Source organism: Pipistrellus kuhlii, unplaced genomic scaffold (assembly GCF_014108245.1).
Source record: "Pipistrellus kuhlii isolate mPipKuh1 unplaced genomic scaffold, mPipKuh1.p scaffold_m20_p_2, whole genome shotgun sequence".
NCBI classification, from domain to species: domain Eukaryota; kingdom Metazoa; phylum Chordata; class Mammalia; order Chiroptera; family Vespertilionidae; genus Pipistrellus; species Pipistrellus kuhlii.
This window is the reverse complement of record NW_023425515.1, coordinates 93,386,177-93,400,166: the sequence shown is the minus strand read 5'-3', so window position 1 is coordinate 93,400,166 and position 13,990 is coordinate 93,386,177. Positions and strand designations below refer to the sequence as shown.

Here is a 13,990-nt window from a genome sequence, read left to right as displayed (position 1 = left end):
TCGGGGTGGTGCAGACAAGCTTTCTTCAGGCCCTCCCTATGAGGGTCTGGTTTCTGAGTCCTGCAGTAATAGCCACTGGCTTCACACACCTCCAGAGATCTCTGCCCACTGCCTGACAGTCTGGCCTCTCCCTGTCTGGGGCTGTCTATCAGAGCAATAGGGTGGTTCTGTTTTCCTCCCGAACAAGAAAGCTAGCTGCACATTAGCTGTCTGCCCTCTCTGTGCACAGGGAGTAAGCCAGCAGCAAACTCGGCACGCCCTCTCCGTGCTCCGCAAGCAAGCCAGCAGCGAAGTCAGGCGGCTACCTTTTTGTGCACACAGTTCTCCATACCTTCATAGTTCCTGAGGTTCAGTGTGCCTTCTCTCTCCTTCCCAGAGGGTAGAGCCTCCTCTCAGCCAGCCATCTGGCGCTTCAGGGCAATGCTTCCCCTGTTTTCCAGTTCTAAATTCAAATTTGTTGTGGTAAGCTGCATTCGGGCGTCTACCCTATGCCGCCATCTTGGTTTCTCTGAAGATATAAACTTGATAATCTGTGTGATTCTGCATATTTTCTCCTATAGGTTTCAGCACCCCATGAACTATCAAGAAAAAAGATGAGTAGTCGAATTCACCTATGGTGGGCAATATAGGTGAAATGAAAAGTATTTAGAAAATTCGCAGAGATGGGATGTTTGAAGTGATGGATTTTGAATCGAGGCTGGATAGGGAGGGAAATACAGATAGGCAAAGGCTGTCAAATAGAAAGTAGGGTAAGAGAATTAAAGGCCTATTTGAAGATCAACAACTTGACTCTTAGAAGTAAATGACCAATGAGCTGGATCAATTTCAGAGGATAGGATGTCTACAATTGCGACTTCAAAAATAGACCAGTTCAGGTGGGTACAGTATCCAGAATGTACCCATGGGAACAAGAGGCTGAAAGAAACTGGGAAGATCTTAGGAAATGAGATTCTGGAAATGAAGCCAAACTGTTGAATGGATCATCCACATACCCAATTTGATTGAAGAACATGTGGGAGAACAACTGGAAGCTAAAAGGCCTTTCAGAATATTGTGGCTGCCCATTCTCTGATCACTTCTATCCCCATTTAACTCCAGCCACACTAACCTCCTCATACTTACCTCAGGGCATTTTATATACCTGTTCTTCAGTCTGGAGTACACTTCCAAATATTCCATAGTTCACTCCTTCATTCCATTTAGATTTCTACTCCAGCATCACCTCTTCAGTTTTCTCTGACCAGTCTTACCTCAAATGGCAACTCTTGACTCTGACCTCGCACTTTAAGCCCTAATCTGTTTTTATTTTTCTTCAAAACACTTAGCACAACCCAAAATTATAGTAAGCATTTTTTCCTATTTCAGAAAACTTTTGCAAGTTGTTTTATTTACAATGCCAACTTTTAAAAAGTCACTAAAGTTAACTAGACAATAAACTAGGCAGAAATTGCTTTGCAAAAAGAGGGAAATCCCAAATTGCCACTTTCTATAGAGAAGCCACAATTCAGTTTTATTCAGAGCAAAGTAAAAAGATACTTTTGATCATACTGGAAGAAACTCAGCCATAGGTTTGGAGTCTGTACCCAAACTACACATGCAATGAAGACAATATTCTGCTAATGCAATTGATTTGCTGCTGCAATTGTCTACTGTTGGCCTAATATTAACAATTATAAACAGAGCAGTGCAACTAGTATTTGGAACAATCCTTACAGTGTTACAGTGTCAGGCACAACTTTTCACTTCTCTTCACACCACTGGTTCTCTCTGCATACCTGGGCTTCCTCTTCTTCAGTAAAGTCACTTTTTATATTGAAGGTCTTGCAAATCTCTTCAGGGGTTTTCCCCTTGATCATATTGGCAACAGTCTTGCATGTAATATCAAGATGTCTAAATAGTTTGCAGCCAGAATTAGTTCAAATAGTGTTCCTTGGTCAACTTTGAGGAATTATTGGTCCCAAACAGGAATATCATCTGTTCGATTTTCTTTGTTCTCATCATCCTTAGGAGGAGGAGGGTCATCCTTATGGTGGGTGCACCACTGAATGACCTTTTTTAGTATTGCTGCATTAACATTTGGTAGAGGAACTGGGTCATCATCGCCTTCATCATCCATTCCCAAATCTTCTAACATGGTCTTGATAGTCATAGATTGTTTGGCAATTCCAACATCAATTTCAAATATCTCTCCATCAGAACTCTGCAACTTAATTGAAGGCATGGTGCTCAGTCTCAAGGAGAGAGCGGGCCGGAGGCTGATGAGAGCTGGGCAGTGTCAGCAGAACCAAACGAAAAAGGTGGAGAACAAGGCCTCTTACCTATAGGAAACAATTATTAAAATATTTTTATTGATTTCAGAGAGGAAAGGAGAGGGAGGGGTAGAAACATTAATGATGAGAGAGACCCATTGATTGGTGCCTCCTGCATGCCCCCCACTGGCGATTGAGTCCACAATTCCAGCATGTGTCCTTAACCGGAATCGGTCCTGGGACCCTTCAGTTCACAGGCCAACACTCTATTCACTGAGTCAAACCAGTTAGGGTTCTTTTATTATCTACTAGTGGCCCGGTGCATTAAATTCGTGGGGATTAGGGGGGTGTCCCTCAACCTGGCTTGCAACCTCGCCAATCTGGGACCCCTGGGGGGATGTCCAACTGCCAGTTTAGGCCCAATCCCACAGTCCCTCTTGCAAACCATGACTGCTGGCTCTTAACCGATCACCTGCCTGCCTGACTGCTTACCCCCAACTGTACCCTCCCGCTGGCCTGCTCATCTCCAACTACCTCACCTGCCAGCCTGCTCACCCCCTCTGCTAGCCTGATTGTCCCCAAATGACCCCCACTGGCCTGATCACCCACAACTGCTTTCCCCTCTTGGCCCCTAACTGCCTCTATCTTGGCCCCACCACCATGGCTTTGTCCAGAAGAATGTCTGGAAGGTCTCCCAGTCTAATTAGTTTATTACCCTTTTATTAGTAAAGACAGAGGCCTTGTGTATGGGTGGGGGCCAGCTGGTTTTCCCTGATCAGGGTGGAGGGTTCTTTTGGGGGGGGAAGGGTGGCCTGGGTGAGGGGCCTGTGGTGGTTTGCAGGCCAGCCATGCCCCAATTGGGGTGGTGGTCCCTACTGGGGGTGGTGGGTGAGGGGCTGGGCAGTTTGCAGGCTGGCCACACCCCCTTCAGGGAGGGGGTCCTTGCTGGGTGCCTGGCCAGCCTGGGTGAGGGGCTGATGGCTGTTTTCAGGCCAGCCACACCCCCCAGTGGGAACCCTCACATCCTGAGGGTATGGTCAGCCTGAGTAAGGGGTTGAGGGCTGTTTTCAGGCTGACCACATCCCCTTCAGGGTGAGGGTCCCTGCTGGGGTGCCTGGCCAGCCTGGATGAGTGGCTTATGGATGTTTATAGGCCGGCCAAGACCCCTAGCAGGGATCCTCACTCTATGGGGGCATGACCAGCCTGGGTACGGGGCTGAGACCCATTTCAGTCTGCTCACATCCCCCAACAGGGACCCTCACCCTGATTATAGTGTGACCAGCCTGAGTGAGGGGCTGAGAGCTGTTTACAGGCCCCTCCCTTGGTGGCCAGCCTGGATGACCCAAGCCTCCCACGCACTCAGGCCAGCTCTGTAGCTGCCACCCACAGGCCCCTCCTTCAGCAGCTGGCCACCGAGGGCAAGAAGCTTGGATTGACCCTGGTAACCTAAGCCTGCTCCATGGCCGCCACACCCACAAGCTCCTCCTTTGGCGGCCAGCCCAGGGGGGTGGGAAGCTTGGATTCCTCCATCACTAGGGGCGACCCAAGCTTCCTGCTTGCTCTGGCTGGTTCCATGGCTGCTGCCATCTTTGTACTGCTAATTTGCATATTCCCTCCTGATTGGCTATGAGTGTCATGGAGTGATGGTCAATTACCATATTTCTCTCTTATTAGTATAGATCCTACCATTAGAATGTAAACTCAATGAGGGCAGTGATTTTTCTCTTGTTACCATTGTATTCTCAGTACCTAAAACAGACCCTGTGATATAGTAGGTGCTCAATAAATACTTGTTGAATAAATACAGGATAGAAAAGAAGAAGAATCCAGGAAGTACATGAAAGGCAGCTATTAATGAACAGCATACATTGTAATGAGTTGTGCTTTGAAACAAGAATGAAAAGGGAAAGTTTGAAAGGCACAATGGTAAATGACACTGAGACCTCCTCTTCCATTACTGACATACCCAAAGCTCCAGAGAACACCCACCTCCACTAAAAAAGGCAAAAGGGAAGTGCAACCTGAAGAGAGAACAAGATCTATGGTTGCAGTGACAGTGGGTCATTCTGCATAGGAGCCACAAAAGTCAGCAGCCACAACCCATACCACAGCAAAGGTGACAAAGGTACAGTCTCTGATTTCCCACTTCTGTGCCTTCTTCATCTCCTTCTTAGAATGCCCATCTTTCCCATCTATCTGCTCAAATCATTCCCTCCTCTCAACAACTCATAAATTTTTTTGACCACTTCACGCTAAAGTGCTATTTCCCTATGCTAAATTTCCAGAGAGCTTACTGTATGTACTATTCACTCACTCATTTACTCATTAGTTTATTAATCTACACTAATAAGAGAAACATGCAAATTGACTGTCACTCCACAATGCCCACCAGCCAATCAGGAGTGAGTATGCAAATTAACCCAACAAAGATGGCAGCGGCCATGGAACTGAAGCTAGCAGGAGATTTGGGTTGCCCCTGGTGATGGAGGAAGCCAAGCTTCCTACCGGCCCTGGCCTCTACTCAAGGCTACAAAGTTTCAATTATAGAAGATAAATAAATCCCAGATACCTGCTTCCAGCCAACTCTGGCCTCCAGTCAAGGAGGTGCTGAAAAAAATAAATAAATAAAGGAGGAATTGGGAGCCTGGAGAGCTAGGAGGTGTGGCCAGCCTGCAAACAGCCATCAGCACCTTACCCAGGCTGACTAGGTACCCCAGTGGGGACCTTCACCCTGAAGGGGGTGTGGCCAGCCTGAAAATGGCTCTTAGCACCTCACCCAGGCTGGCCAGGCACCCCAACAGGACCCCCCATTCTGAATGGACCATGGCCAGCTTGAAAACAGCCCTCAGCCCCTCACTCAGGCTGGCCATGTCCCCCAGTGGGGACCCTCACCCTTTGGGGGCATGGCCGGCCTGCAAACCACCACAGGCCTGGCTGCCCCATGCCCCAAGGGAACCCCCACCCTGATCCGGGACACCCTTCAGGGAAAACCAGCCAGCCTCCACCCATGAACCAGGCCTCTATCTATACTAAAAAAGGGTAATATGCTAATAGACTGGAAGACCTTCCAGGAGACCTTCACGAAATTCTTCTGGACAAAGCCATGGTGGTGGGGCTGAGGTAGAGGCAGTTGAGGCCAAGAGGGGAGGGCAGTTGTGGGTGATCAGGCTGGTGGGAGGCAGGGCTGTTGGGGGTAAGCAGACCAGCAAGAGGGCTAGTTGGGGGTGAACAGGTAGTCAGTGGGGGTCAGTTGGAGGTAATCAGGATAAGAGGGGATAGTTTGGAGTGAACGGGCCAGCAGGGGGGTAGTTGGGGGCAAGCAGGCCAATGGGGAGGGAAGGTGAGGGTGAACAGGGGAATTGATTGGACATGTATCAGGTACTCTCCAGAATCAAGGGGCAGCTCTTGAAACAAGAGTGAGACTCTTCTTACAGGACAAGAACAGGAATGTCTCCAGGAGGCCATGTAACAGGTCAGCAAGTATCTTGCAGCTGCCATACCACTCTCTCTGATTCCTCAGATTTCAAAGTCCCAAGAAGCTCAGCGTGAATGGTGGAAGGCATGGACTCTAGTCTGACAGTACCACAAAACTCTATTTAATGGGGAAAAGATTACTCCCCAAACATAAATGGGAGTGTAATTACCAAAACAGCAAAAACAATAAAGGAAAAAAGTGCCTTCCTATATGCTTCAAGAGCTTATCATTGCCTCTTGTGTATGCAGAACTCCTTATTTGCTGTATCCAGCTTGTGAGTAATCATGCATTGACTGAATCAGTGTTGCTTAACTCTCATTTCCTCTGTCCTAGGAATCCCAGAGCAGGGGCTGTAGCAGCTGCGTCACCTGAATACTGGGATCCCAGAGACACCTCAGGACACTATTTCAAAACTAGTTTACAATATCCTGGACTATAGGATAAGGCAGTTGGGAAGGACAAGGCCTGCAGGGGAAGTCATTTGGGGGCAATCACACTGGCAGGGAAGGGCAGTTGGGGGCAATCAGGCCTGCATGGGAGGGCAGTTGGGGGCAATCAGGTTGGCAAGGCAGGGAAATTAAGGATAACTGGGCCAGCAGGGGAGGGCAGTTGGGGCAAACAGGCCTGCAGGAGAGGGCAGTTGGGGGCAACCAGGCTAGCAAGGGAAGGCAGTGAGGGGTGACCTGGTTGGCAGGGGAGGGCAGTAAGGGGCAATCGAGCCAACAGGGGACCAGTTATAAGTCTATCATGCTGGCAGCAGTGTGCTTAGGGACAATCAAGCAGGCAGGCAGGCAGGCAAGCTGTTGGGAGCCAGCAGTCCTGGATTGTGAGAGGAATATCCTACTGCCCATTTAGGTTCAATCCCACCGGGATCTGGCCTAAATGGGCAGTCAGACATCCCTCAAGGGGTTCCAGATTGGAGAGGATGCAGGCTAGGCTGAGGGACATACCCCTCCATGCACAAATTTTGTACACCAGACCTCTAGCCTACACTAATAAAACACAAATATGCAAATTGACCATACTTCCACGACACCCACAGCCAATGAGGGTGAGCATGCAAATTAACCCAACATAGATGGTGGGTTAATTTTGCATACATAGGTGCAGATTGGCCAGGCGAGGCAGGATGCCTGCTATGAGGAGGAGGGCAGAGGGTGGAAAGAGCCTCAGGAGCGGTGCTCCGGCTGGAACAAAGAAGATTGAAGGCTCCAGCCGGAGCGAGGAAATCACCCTCACACTTTTCTAACTTGTTATCTGGGAAAATAATTATAGAAAATATATTATTAAACCTGCCAGAGGTTCTTTTATAAACACTGTAAAATAAAATATAAGATTATTTTCATTGCAAGAGCAGGAATACTGTAAAAAGCAAAGGAGTGTCCACACAATGGAATATTACTAGTACTCAGCCATAAAAAGGTAAGAAGTACTGACACATGCTCCAACATGAACCTTAAAAACATGATGCTAATTGAAAGAAGCCTGACACAAAAAGCCACATATTGTATAATTCTACTTATATGAAATATCCAGAAGACTCTGGCTGGAGTGAAGACGGAAGGCAGTGGCCAGAATGAAGGCCTGGGTCCCAGGTGCCAGAGAAAATCCGGTGCCAGCAGCCAGGGGAAGGAAGGCCTATTGCACAAATCTTCATGCAACAGGCCACTAGTCTATCTGTATAATAGAGGAATATGCAAATAAGCTGAGACACCGTAATGTCACAACCGAAAAGCAGGGACCCGAGACTGCATGGTGCCTGGCTGGGGTGAGGGACCTCAGGTCACACCCCTTGCCAGGCAGGGCTTGATGGGGGACCATGCGTGTCCCCCTCCTCCCCCGGCGTTATAGGGAGACCTCAACCCTGCACGGTGGGGCTTGACGGGGATGGGGCCAGCCAGGTCTGGGTCTCCTGTGTTTTCGAACCACGTGCGGGTAGTGGGCAGGGATTTGACTCTAGGTCCCTCAGCATGTCCAAGACTCTGACAGGAGGGAAAGTTTCAAATACATTTTACTAATTTTCTTTCAACTCTGACACTTCTATTATAGAGAAAGGGCAAATAACAATATTAAAATATTTCCTCTAATTGATTCCCTTTTAATGTGCACTAATTTCATGCACAGATCCACTAGTTATGTATAACAGGATATTGTAAAAATTAAGTTACAAAATTTTTATTAAAACGTTTCTTACATACTATCATATTGGTTGGGCCACAAAAATATTTGTTGTGGGCTGCACAGGGCCCACGGACCACAACTCTGACATGCTTGGACTAGTGAGAGGGGAAGAGGGGACGGTTACTATATTTGGTTTCTTTTTGAAGTGATGAAAATGTTCTGTAATCAGATAGTGGTGATTATTGTACAATTTTGTGAACATACTAAAAACAACTGAGTCGAAACCGGTTTGGCTCAGTGGTAGAGTGTCGGTCTGTGGACCAAAAGGTCCCGGGTTCAATTCCGGTCAGGGGCATGTACCTTGGTTGCGGGCACATCCCCAGTAGAAGGTGTGCAGGGGCAGCTGGTTGATGTTTCTCTCTCATCGACATTTCTAGCTCTCTATCTCTCTCCCTTCCTCTCTGTAAAAAATCAATAAAATAGCCGAAACCGGTTTGGCTCAGAGGATAGAGCGTCATCTGTGGACCGAAAGGTCCCAGGTTCGTCTCCGGTCAAGGACATGTACCTTGGTTGCGAGCACATCCCCAGTGGGGTGTGTGCAAGAGGCAGCTGATTGATGTTTCTTTCGTCGATGTTTCTAACTCTCCCTTTTTCTTCTTCTCTGTAAAAAATCAATAAAATATATATTTTTAAAAAATCAATAAAATATATTTTAATAAATAAATAAATAAAAACAACTGAATCGTACACTTTGAAAAGATAAAATTTATGTGAATCATTTCTCAAAAATAAAATTTTAAAGGAAAGGAAGAGGCTTAATGAGAGGTTTGGCATGAAAATAAATTGCCGTAAGGGCCTAAGAAAGGCATGGAATTTTATATTCATGTCAAGGCAAAGACAAAGAGAGGTAGAAAAAAAGCAAAGCAAAAAAAAACCCAAAAAAACAAAAAACTTGGGGGTCAATAAGGGAGTTATTTGTAATAAAACCTGGGACCTTTCAGTCCGCAGACCGACGCTTTATCCACTGAGCCAAACCGGTTTCAGCAATAAAGATAAGTTTTAAAAAATTCCCAATAAACATTTAAAAAAGGTTTTAATTACATTGCTTGTATCATGAGACAAATCATTTTTTACCTTTAAGTACTAAAAAAAAAAAATTGTCTGCAGCCATTCTTAGTTCTTAGTCTGTGAACTGTGCAAGTCTCAGCTGCAAACCAAGCAATTTTATGATGTTGCAGCACTTAAACTGACTAGAGCTTTTTAAGAACTTTTTATTTATTTGGAATAAAAGCATGGTTTGCACACCATGCCAGAAAATCATATCCTAACCATCTATATTTGCCCCAGTGAAACTCAAAGACTTCCCTGGATTTTCTTTTCCTCATTCTCTGAATTTTAATCTGTGTGTTTTTAGTCTTTGAGTTAACTGAGAAGCCTTTTCATTCTGTGAACTAAGCACATTCCTTCAAAACCACAGGCATCCACTTCTCATTGGATTTATGACAATCGCAACATTGGCATGCAGGTAAAAAAAGAACAAAACTCAATTTGCTTTTCCCATCACACCTCTGATTACCTCAGGGAACCCCACTTTAATAGGAATGGAGGAAGGATAATTTCTGGCATTGTAACCATGTCCAGGTATTCCTCAATATTATGTATTGGTCTCCCATTTCCTCTGCACATTTCTACAGCTCTATCCAATTAATCATGTTTTTGCCTTCTAAAAGAAGGTGGAGTTTCAAGGAAAAGAGGTTCCAGTAGACAGCAGCACAGAACATCCCTCTTTCAAAATAGCTCCCTTACGAGACTCTTTTCTGCAGCCCAATGAGTTTATGGATTAAACTAGAATGAAAAGCATGGGAGCATTCTAAATTGAGATTAGGACTTTATCCTTTGTTCGACACATAACGTGGATCACTCTAAGCACTTAATAAATATTTAACAAAACTGAGTTAGTACCATTACCTAAAAGAGCTAAGAAATGCTTTATATTTGCTTTGTTTTTCTGATCAACAAAATGCCATACACAAACTGGTGAATTATAGTTCAATATAAGGGAGTAAAGAATAAAAAAAATAAGAATAAAAGAGGTAAAAAACTTCGTGGTTTGTGAGAAAGGGCAAAAATCTTTTTTCTCTGTTGCCTCTATTTAGCTGGTTGTTGGCAGACTGTTTTGCAAGAAAAGATACAATTGCAAAAGAAAATTAAAATTAAAATCTTTGCAATTAAAAAGCATCAATTTAGCCCTGGCCAGTTTGTCTCAGTGGATAGTGTGTCAGCCTGCGGATTCAGGGGTCCCGAGTTCGATTCTGGTCAAAGGCATGTACCTTGGTTGTGGGCACATCCCCAGCGGGGTGTGTGCAAGAGGCAACTGATCATTGTTTCTCTCTCATCAATGTTTCTAACTTTCTCTCCCTCTCCCTTCCTCTGTAAAAAAAAAAAATCAATAAAATGTATATATTTCTAAAAAGCATCAATTTATAACCCATGGCCACAGACAATAGGGTGAGGGGAGGGGCTGGCTGGAGGAGGTCAATGGGGGACATATGTAATACTTTCAACAATAAAGAGTTATTTTTTTTTAAATATATGTTATTGATTTTTGTACAGAGTGGAAGGGAGAGAGAGAGATAGAGAGTTCGAAACATCAATGAGAGAGAGTCATTGATCAGCTGCCTCTTGCACACCCCCTACTGGGGATATGCCCGCAACCAAGGTACATGCCCTTGACCAGAATCGAACCCGGGGCCCTTCAGTCCCCAAGCCGACGCTCTATCCGTTGAGCCAAACCGGTCCCAGCAAATAAAGAGTTATTTTAAAAAATAAAATAACAAAACCTAAAAATAAAATGCATCAATTTAACCTGGCCAGCAATGTGGCTCAGCAGTTGAGCTTTGACTGATGAACTAGCAGGTCAAGGTTTGATTCCTGGACAGGGCAGGGCACATGAAGGTTTTGATCCGATCTCCAGTGTGGGGCATGCAGGAGGCAGCCGATCAATGATTTTCTTTCATCATTGATGTTTCTATCTCTCTTTCTCTCTCTGAAATCAATAAAAATATATTTTAAAAAATTAATTAATTAAAAGCATCAAATTGGGCTCAAGCACAGTAAAAGAGCATGGCCTCCAACTCTGATGGCCACATAATTAGTACTATCCCTAACGATAATAGACAATCTCTCTCTATATAAAAGCTCAAAATGCAAAGTGTCCCCTTGGGAGTTCGACTAATTGGGAGTTTGGCTGCTTGCTATGATGTGCGCTGACCACCAGGAGGCAGCATGGAACGAGGAAGGTCCTGGCTGGTAGCTGCAAGGCCCAGGGCACTAAAGGCCCAGTGCACGAATTTTATGCACTGGGCCTCTAGTTTACAATATAATTATTTTAAGAACTCATGTAAAGTTGTTTGTGTTTAAAATAGCAACAACCTGAGCATAAGCCACATTCAGAATACATTAATGCAGATTTTTTTATTCCTCAAGCTCTTTTTCAGATTAAGCCCATTAAGGAAATAGAACTTCCCCCACTAAGGAAAAATATACTTCCCTACTATGGACTCATGGCTATCAAGCATAATTAATCATTTGAGTTCCTGGGCAGAGCAGTGGAGTTATATAACCATAAAACAAAGAGCCATTACTATTCAGGGAACATATATGTACTTTATTGAAATAAAGTATGTTATTGTTTTTTCAACTCCATAGAATACTGTTTTGCAAATATGGGAAATAAAGGGATAATTCTGCTTATATAATTAAAACATCATAAAGCTCACTGAACTAACCACATTAATGATGGAGTTAGGCTTGCTTGTTTTTAAAAATAAGTTTTCAAGTTTGAACAGTCACAATGGTTTAAAAGTGAATATATTTAAATTAGGGCTAAGTGTTTTATGATATCCTTTTCATCAAAATATTTTCTACTGTTTGTGACATAAAGGAATAGAGAATAACCTAGGATTATGGAAACTGTGGAAGGTAAACTAAGGAGGGACTTAATCAAATATATATACGTATTTAAAAATAAGCACAGATGTGAGTTACATAAACTACAGCAGGAATACTTTAATATAGCAGTTGACAGAACTTTCTAACCATAAGGGCTATAAAAACTACTAATGTGCTGCTTTTTGAGATTAAAAACAACACATATAATTCTTCAGTTAGGTGTAATATTATCTGAAAAAAGAGTTGGCTTAGATAATATCTTGAGCTTCTCCTGCCTTTTTCACTAGTAGGGAGAGAAAAAGGTAGAAAAAAGAGACTCCTGACCAAGTTTCTGTGTAAAACCCTCAGCCTGTCCACCTGAGTTCTTTGGGAATGACTACTTTTGAATAGTTGAATTTTCTGGAGAACTATGTGTATATCATTCCAAGAATTAGAATTTGGATGAAATATTATTTTAAAATGTACTTAAATTCCTTGATCTTTTTTTTCTCCTTACTTCAAATTTCAAAGTTGTTTTTTGTTAATCCTTACCCAAGAATATTTTTCCATTGATTTTTAGAGAAAGTAAAAGAGAGGTGGGAAGACAGAGAGAGAGAAACATTGATTTGAGAGAGGCACATCAATTGGTTATCTCCTACACATTATGGGCACCAGGGATCAAGATACGTGCTGTTGACCAAAATCAAACCTAGGAACCTTCAGTCCACAGGCCAACTGAGCCAAACTAGCTAGGGCTCAAAGTAGTTTTTTTAAATATTATAAGTTACAAACTCGTTCTAGAAGGAGAAAAACAAATGGCCATAATCCTACTATCTAGAAATTATTAGGTAACATTTTCTATTTCTTGAATTATGTCTCAGTGAATATAGTAAGACATAATTCAAGGCCATGAAAAAATGAGATCTCAGTCTACACAAGTATTTTCTAAAGCCTGGTATTATGATAAACATTCTAAAATATGGTCTCACTTTAGCCAATAAAGTAGGTATTGTTATTCCTATTTTAGAAATGAAGAAAACATGACTCAGGGAATTTATCAAGGACCATAAGCCACAGAGCCTAAATTCAAATCCTTTTATCCAGCTCCAAAGGCTGACCTGTTAACTTTTTTTCTTTTTTTTGGCATTATAGCCTCAAAGGTCACATATTGCTATGAATTTTAAGGGCCCCATATATGCATCCTTGACACACACACACACACACACACACACACACACACACTTAATGATTTTTCAAACTTTCCTTACCGTCAAGTTATTTTTCAGATTTCAGAGAAGATTTATTTTCTTCTTACCACTTCCCCATCACCTTTCCAATCTGCTGCTTTAGGTTTGTATAAGCGTGAACATATCAATAGCAAGCTAATTGAAATCTTGTGAAACACAAACGAGACTTCCAGAGGGTAAAGTATATACAGACTATGTGACACATATTTATTTCCTTCTCACAGCTTTGTCTTGGGTTTAATGAAGGATATGACACTGAAGTCTAAAAAAGCATCAGCCAATCCTGAAAAGTCAGCACAATAATCCAAAATTTCTATATAAAACCCTAATATGCAAATAAACCGAACAGCAGAACAACTGAATAACCTGTCGCTATAACGTGTGCTGACCATCAGGGGGCACATATGGAACATGGCAGGTGTCAGCTGCAGTGGGATGGTGGAGTAGGTAAGTAGAGGCCAGACCAAGGTGGGGTGCCCATTGCTGTCATCGGGTTGAGCCTCTGGTGATTACTGAAAATTTTTTGCTCCAAGCTGTGGACTCACCCTGTGCTCGCACCTGCTGCCAGCACTGGAGTCATCACTCACATCCACTGCCAGAGCACAGGGCCATTACCAATCACTTGGTGCAGTCAGCAGGTGCAAGTGGTGGCTGCCAACCCTGATTGCCCCTGCGGGCTTCTACACCTTCCCCTGCTCCTGAGGGGAGATTGAGGCAGCAGCCTCTGCTCACACCTGCTGCTGGCACCGGCCCCAATCATTCTGTACGATCAGTGGGTACAAGCAGGACCGGCGCCAACAGTGCATGGGAGCAGCAGCGGTGGGAGTGGGGCTGCCAGCAGAGGGGCTGGAGACCATGGCAGAAGGGGCCAAACAGGAGTGCAGAGGATGTGCTGAAACCCGCCCGTTCCCTACCACAGCCTCGAGGTCCACAATTCCTTTCAAGATGCATGAATTCGTGCCCCAAGT

At 44.1% G+C, this 13,990-nt stretch overlaps 1 pseudogene; it reads right to left on the bottom strand.

The window, feature by feature from the left end:
- Window positions 1-1,359: 1,359 nt before the first annotated feature.
- LOC118722819 overlaps window positions 1,360-13,990 on the bottom strand; it is a 26,916-nt pseudogene continuing 14,285 nt past the window's right edge.